Here is a 7,830-nt window from a genome sequence, read left to right as displayed (position 1 = left end):
AATTAATTCTCCTGCTTCCAAAACACAAATAAAAGACTTGGTGGTAATCCCCAGCTGCCAATTAAAAGTGAAGAAGGTATCTAGAATTACACAGTAACAGGCTGTCACTCCACTGCCTCTTTCTCTCCAGTTTCTGGTACTCCCACACATGGAGCCAGATTTTCAGCAGGGTCTGCTGTTATAGGACAAGAGGAAATGGTTTTAAACTAAAAGAGGGTAGGTTCAGGTTAGCTATAAGAAAGAATTTTTTATTATGAGGGTGGTGAAAACACTGGAACCAGATGCCCAGAGAAGTGGTGGATCCCCCATCCCTGGAAACAGTCAAGGTCAGGTTCAACAGGGAACTGAGCAACCTGATCTAATTAAAGAGATCTCTTCTCACTACAGAGGGATGTACTAGATGGCCTGTAAAGACCCCTTCCAACCAAAAAAATTCTGTGATCAGAATGGACAGTGTGATTCCCCAGTTTGGTGGGTACTCAAACCCACCCTGGGATTGCCCTGCTTGCCCAGGGAGAGACATGCAAAGCAGATGCCAGCTTTGTTAACAATGAATATGTCTGAAGAAGGAGAAGATGCCACCTATTTTTTCAAGTCATGTGATTTCTTTTCAAAAGCATTAAAATGAGAAGAAAAAAAAAAGCAGTCTAGGAAAGTAAAGGATCTAATTTTTTGTTGAGCATTTCAGTCTCTGAGGTACAAAATGGAAAGACTATATTTTAGATGATTTCCCCAGCCTCAGAGCTTGTCTGACTCTCCCTCTCCATTCCCAGAGCTACCTCCTAGTTTATGTAGGCTGTCTGTGATTTGCAGTGGACTTACATCCCCTCAGCAGGGCTAAGTGCTGTCCCTGCTGCTCAGCAGCCTCCCCTTCCCACCCTGACACTGCAATTCCCTAACACTGACTCCTCTGCACCAGCTCCTCTGGAATCTCCTCTGTCCTCTTCCCCTCTCCTCCTCTCACACCTTTTGTCAGGCTGATTTTGTGGGGGCTGTTTCCTGATTACCTTCTGGGCAGAGTGTGTCCTCACAAACTGGATCAGGGATGGATTGGATCATCTCCAGCCCTCTCTCCTGAGCAGACTCCTTAGGGATGCAGGCTGTTGAGGGATGAGCAAGCTGTGAGCCCCTGGGAAAGCCTTTCCAGGGAAAAGAGCTGAGCTGGGTCTGGGGTGGCCACCTCCTGCTGGGCAGGCTGTCACCCTGCCCCATGCACCTCTGACAGCCTGCCTGGAAAAGCCAAGGTGTTTGCTCTCCTCATGGGTCACTCCTCAGCTGTGAAAAATGTCCTCCAGCCCAGGACCAGACAGTTCTTTGGATAAAGATAAGGAATGGGGCTTTATAATGAGGTTTTTAAAATGCAATAAAGGCACCAGTATCTTCCTTGCTGCTTAGCTGGCGTCAGAAAAGCAAAACTCCAGAGCTGTACTGGATCTTTAACAGCTCTCCTGGACTTCAAGCCCAAATTAATATTTTTGACATTAACATACATGATATTTATTTCTTTGCTTCATTTTTTCCCCCTGCCCTCCAGCTAGACTCCATATTAGAACTCCCCAACTCAGCTCTTGCTCAAAGCCAAATCACATAAAAAGCATTGAAACATAAAACTGTACCATGTCTTAAAAAAATATATCACAGTTTCTAATGTCACAATAACTTTAGAAGTGTTTATGTCTTTTGAATGATCTGATGATTTTTGCTCTCTTGGGCAGTCTCTAGGAACTTCTTGTGCTTTCAAAGCTTCTACTGGGCAACAATCTATAGAGACAGCAAAGCCCTGGAGGCATTGCTTACTCCTGAGTCCCACCCATCCATGACCTGCAGCACCCTGAAGCAAAATATTGTCACAGGCTGGGTCTGACCTGCCTCCAGTACCATTGACTCAACTCTACTCTAAATTAATTGAGTAGTTAATTCCTTTAGATTAAAAAAAAAAAATAAAAAATTGAAAGTTGTTTCTGTGTTGGACATTATTTTAAATTTTGATGTGCTCTAAGACAAACCTCCTGCAGAATGCTTAATATTGACAGAGACTGTCTGGGTATATTTTAGGCCAATGCTGTTAGATTTGCACAGTCCCACTAATGGATACTCCAGGACAATGAATGCTGCAGACAAGAAGCAATTAACTGGGTTTGGCTGGAGCTGGGATCTGTCCCTGAACCTCAGCATTCCCCTGGGCCAGGAAAAATGTGTGGATCTGGACAGAGGCAGCTGGCATGGCCAAGCTCCAGCTGCTGCAGGGTGCAGGGAGTGAATGGAGAGAGACAAGAGGAAGGAGAAGGGTCTGGAGAAGGAGTTGTGGGCAGGCACAGGAAACTGGCTGGTCATTGCTGTCTGGTTATCTTTCAGTGCTGAGAGAAATCAGTGGCTCCCCTGGGGAGGGAACAAAGAGCTGCTTTTCACACCCAAATTTCTGTATTTGGTGTGTGGTCAGTTAAATTGCTCTGATGTCCTCTTTTGAGGTTCTTGGTAATGTTTATTGGTGGGAAGAGCTCTGTTTGGGATGACATGGTGTAAACATTACAAATGGGCTATGCTGAAGCAAGCCATTAGCTAACTGAGAAGAAGAATTCTGTGAAACAAAATTCAGGTATACATTTCCAGCAGGGCAAGCTGATCATGCAAGAGGACAGCAAGATTCATAGAGGATGGTTAAAGGGCAGGAGCCTGCTGGGAAAGAGCTTAGAAAAATCACTGGCACATTACTTGGTGTGCACATCTCAAATGCTTCAGCACTGTTAAAACATTTTGGGAAATAGTTGCTCTCATACATGTTGAACTAAAGAAAAGATGAGTCCTCTAATTTTCTTAGCTTTGGCAGTGGGCATGGAAATGGAGCTGTGCTGACCTGTGAATGTGGGGGGACACAAAAGCTGAAGATCAAAGCACAGCCAGCCAGCTGCAGAGTCCCCACACTCAACACCTTAGGATGCCTGTGGGGTCAATTCCTCACTCAGTCCAGCCCAAGGTAAAAAACAGAGCAAGGAAAGACATGTTCAGGACACCTGGAGTAGATGCAGTCTCCTCACTGAGCACAGTGACAGCTGAGCAGCAATGCTGTCATTAATGCAGGATCAGGTTCTTGCAGGTGCCCTCCCCTCCTCAGCTCCTGCTCTGGGCTCACCCAGCACCAGTCCCCAGCTGTGCTGGCAGAGCTGCTCCTGGGGCAGGGCTTTGGCAGGAGCACAGGGCTTTGGCATCACAATTATCTGACTGCTGCAGTGGAGAACACCTGGGCTTCCACATGCTCTGTGCTAATTGCTGCTAATGAATTGCTGAACTAAATAGGCTTAAACTCCGTGATTTGGGTCAATGTCCACTATTCATTCATCAGTGGACACCACCAATCATTTCAAGCCTCATTAGGCATGCAGTTATGCTGAAACCCCTTTTTCTCATGGATGATTTGGACTACCACGAAAGGGGAGTAATGTAGGAGAAAACCAAAGCCTCTGACTTCACAAAAAGTCTTTGACTTTGCCCAGAGCAAAAATATCTACATGGCAAAAGAATTTAGAGGTCAATAAAATACTCCACAGCTGTAGCCAAGCTGGGACTTAAGATACAAGCAAAAGTACTAATGATGGATATTCCTTGCTTAACTGAGCCATGGAATGACTCAAACCCCAATAAAAACTGCATCAACATCGATAAGTGCAGGGGTGCTTTTTGTTGGCCAGTTTGTTCATTGCAGGTGATCTCCTGTGGGGGCATGGACTGAAGGTTGGTCAGTGTTGTTTGGTGATTGGCCTCTGTTGGAAGGAGTTGTTTGGGACAAATGAGGACAGGTCAGAGTTAAAGGGCAGCAGGAGCTCTAGAGACATGGCTGGATTATGCAGAATTTGTTTGGCATTACTCCCTGAACTTTTCTTCTGGAATTCATAAGCTGGACTGTGACAGAAAAGCTTCCTTGAACCAGCATCAGACCACAGCTAGTGGACACAGGGGTGCAAATAAAGGCAAAATAAGACAGGTTGAGAGAAGGTATGGTCTGACACAGTTGATAGTGGAGTCCTTTTCTGAAATAAGAAGAAACAGGATGAGCTTTTTCTATCTGTGTTAGGAGAAAATATGCTGGGCAATGAGATCAGAATCCTACCTCTCCAGTGCTGGCAAAGAGACCTGAAACAATCTGTCAAGCAAATGGCCTTGGAGAGGATCATCAGGAAGGCACAATGTGATGAGGCTGAGAAGCTGACATGAGATCTTCTTTTGGCTTTTATCAATGACTGGACAAATTATTGCTCTGGTATTTTAATTGCCACAACCTCTGCATCATTATTAATGAGGTTATTATTAATGGTCCCTGGGCAGGGTGAGGTAGGATTTTACTGTGAGTGTCACACATGTGCAAGGCAGCACCTACCCAGAACTCCATGGTAGATTATTTAGGAAATCTTAAAAATAACAGTTGAAAATTGCTTCTACATCTGAAATTTCCATCCCTACATCCAAGGTTTAGCACACAAACATGTCTTTAACATGGGACAAGCAATACCCTCACTTGCTTTCCTCAAAACTGGCTTTGAAGGTCTCCAGGGGCTTTTGTGATTGTGACTCCTGGCACTGGAGAAGCTGGAACAGGCACAGATCAGGGGGCTGGACAGTCTGAAAAACCCATTTCTAAACTAGGAAGACAAATTGAGTCTATTTTTTGGGCCATATGGTGTCCACAGAAATAGAATAATAAATGAGATGTCTTTTAAATGTCAAATTTCATTATTTTTGATGGATACTTGGCAATTGATGTTTAATGCTGTGAACAATATGTAAAAACAAACCACCTGTGTAGTGTGCACACACACACCTAAAGAGAGTCAAGATGAACAGATTTAAAATATGAAATAATAATAAAAAGGGGATTTAGGTTTGCCAAGTCTTTCATCCCTTTGTCCTGTTATCTTTCTCATGGCGACCTCCCAAGCCTGTTTTTCTCTGTTTTTCTGTATTTACACCAAAAATGCAGATCCTGGCACTGAGTGTGGGGAAAAGCAGCTTCACCCTTTGCAGATACATACTGTGGCAAAGGACAATTTTTAAGGTGAGGACTTGATTATAAAGCTACATTAAAAACTATTAAATAAACTCTTAAAAGGATTTGGAGGAAGGACTGAGTCAGCAAACAGCTGCTAATGCAAATGCCCTTAACCTTGCCTTTCCTTCCCTGAAATCAAAAAAAGGGTATGTGAACTGAAAGCGCTTTGCTGCGCTGAGGCTATTAAAGGAAACACAAAATATCCAGGTGTACTTCATTGTATCAAGCAGGAGAGAGGAAAGCAATAATGAACACCAAAGAGACTGAGACAGAGCAAACAGAATGTGAGGTTCACACAGAGGTGATCAGTAGCTCACTGCTCTGCTTATCCAGAAAATATAAACTCTGTGGATAATCACCTCATGCATTTGCTGACTTTTGTTTCCCAAACATACCCCACTGTGCTTAAATGAGAATATATAGCAATAATTACATCCACAGTGGGCTGGAAAGCAGGAACTTTTTAACCTTGCACCACAGAAAAGCTGCAGGGGAGATTTTAGTTTGGAGGCAGGATGGGGCAGAAGAGTGTGGTGAGTCTTCCAAAATTTGTAAGGAGAGTAATTGATTATTTATTTAATGGACACAAATGTCCAGGACATCTCTTCTATTTTTTTGTCCAAACCCCTTTCTCTCATGTACACTTTGAATCCTTTCCTCTAAAATGGATCAGCCCAGATGGACACAGATGTTCTCTGGACCAGCTAAAACAAAATGTTGGTGCTTTTCAACCAGCAGGAAAACTGACATTCCTGATGAACTGAAGAATTGAGAGCTTGGGAGGCAATACTCAGAAGCCCCCAAAAGGGTCTTAGAGAAAGCACATTATGCAATGGGAAACCTGGCTGCACAAGACTACCTTTATTTATTTATGCAAATACACGATTTATAGCCTCACTGGTGATTTGTTGTTCAGCTGTACAATGATTAAGCAGAGCAATAGATTTTAACCAGAGTGTCAGCTTGGGTCTTTTGTACCTCTGTTTGGCTATTATAGCTAACAGTGAAGACACTGAAATAAATTGTTATTGCCTCTGATGTGCAATAAAGTCCTTGGGAAGAGCCTCTGCATTTAGGGAGGGTTTCCTACACTGGCAACTGAGTGTTTGCACTGGAGTTGTTTCTGTGGTGCCTTCTTAGCCCTTATATTCATGGAAAAATAACTCCATGAAAAATGCTCACAGGTCCCTCTAGTGCCATGGTTAAATCCTCCAGACTTTTGTACCAATGCTCATTAATTTTTGGGTATCATCCTTCCAAGACCAGTAGCTCTGCAGTGCTGTTTCCTCATCCCCAAACTGCTCCAAGCTCCAAGGAACAGCTGCACAGATGTGCTGGAAAGCCAGCTCTTACTGATCCAAGGGGATTGTGAATAACAGTAAATAAACAGGATTTGCTCTGGAGATGAAATCTTAGGAGCTCCTGCACTCCTTTTCCATGGAGAGATTAATTTAGTGGAGAAAAATGTTGTCCACTCCTCTAGCCTCTCCAAGCTACTTGGTCCCCTGCAGTCTGGGGCCAGGGGAGGTGCAAACTTCCTTCTTGCTGCTGGCCCACAGTTCAGCATCCCGGAGTTGTCCAGGCGCTCAGGTCAAATCCCAACAACAGGAGCCCGGCCTAAGGCAACAGGAAAAGCCTTTGTCAGGGCAGTGACACCTTCAGCCTTTCTAGCTTTGACCAGATGAGGTCACAAGATGTAAACCAGTGTCTGAAATCTCGGACTGACTGCAGATTCCCTCCCTCGGAGACTCTCACAGAATCACAGAATCACTGGGTTGGAAAAGACCTTCAAGATCACTGAGTCCAGCCCATCCCTAACACCTCACCAAACCAGGGCACCCAGTGCCACATCCAGTTTTTTAAACACATCCAGGGGTGGTGACTCCACCACCTCCCCGAGCAAACCATTCCAGTACTTTATCACTCTTTCTGTGGAATACTTGTTCCTAATACCCAATCTAATTTTCCCCTTGATGCAGATTGAGACTGTGTCCTCTCGTTCTGTCGGCTGCTGCTTGGATAAAGAGACCAACCCCACCTGAGCACAGCCACATCTCAGGGAGCTGTAGAGAGTGATGAGGTCACCCCTGAGTCTCCTTTTCTCCAGGCTGAACAACCCCAGCTCCCTCAGCCGTTCCTCACAGGACTTGCTACCAGAGGGAGAATTTCTTTGTCGTGAGAACTGCTCAACACCACGTGCAATTTGGGTCTGCAGGACAGCTTTGGGCTTTCTGGTGTGTGAAACTAGAGACGAAGTGCTTTCTTCAGCAGAGCTCCCTGGGAAACCCAGGGCCTTGGGTTGGAAGGAAGAGCGTGCTGGCTTCATCAGAGCCCTAATTAATCAGCACAGCAGACCCAGGGTTGGTTTGCCTGTGCTGATTGTCCGGGGCAGGAGCTTTCTGCTATCTGGCACCCATGTGTCCTGCCTTGGGGGATGCATACAAACACGTCTGTAACACACCAGCGAATGCGAAATGGAGAAAAGAAAGAAAAAACTGAGGAGCGCTGTTCTGACAGTTCTGTCTGCGTGCCTTTGGAAAGGTCGGGGTTCGCCTGGAGAGCAGCGGGGAGCCCGAATTAATTGTATGGGTTTATTTTTCATTCCTTACAGCGGCAGGGGTGCCTGGAGCTCCCAACGCGGGGCCCCGGAGCCCGCGAGAGGGCGGCATCGGCTCGGGAAAGCCGCCGGGAACAGCGGGGCTGCGGGCCGGGAACGGGGATGAGAGAGGGGATGGAGCGGGGATGGGAACGGGGATGGGAACGGGGATGGAGCGGGGATGGAGCGGGGA

The sequence above is a fragment of the Catharus ustulatus genome, chromosome 2 (assembly GCF_009819885.2).
Source record: "Catharus ustulatus isolate bCatUst1 chromosome 2, bCatUst1.pri.v2, whole genome shotgun sequence".
Taxonomy (NCBI): domain Eukaryota; kingdom Metazoa; phylum Chordata; class Aves; order Passeriformes; family Turdidae; genus Catharus; species Catharus ustulatus.
Note: the sequence above shows the minus strand (reverse complement) of the source record.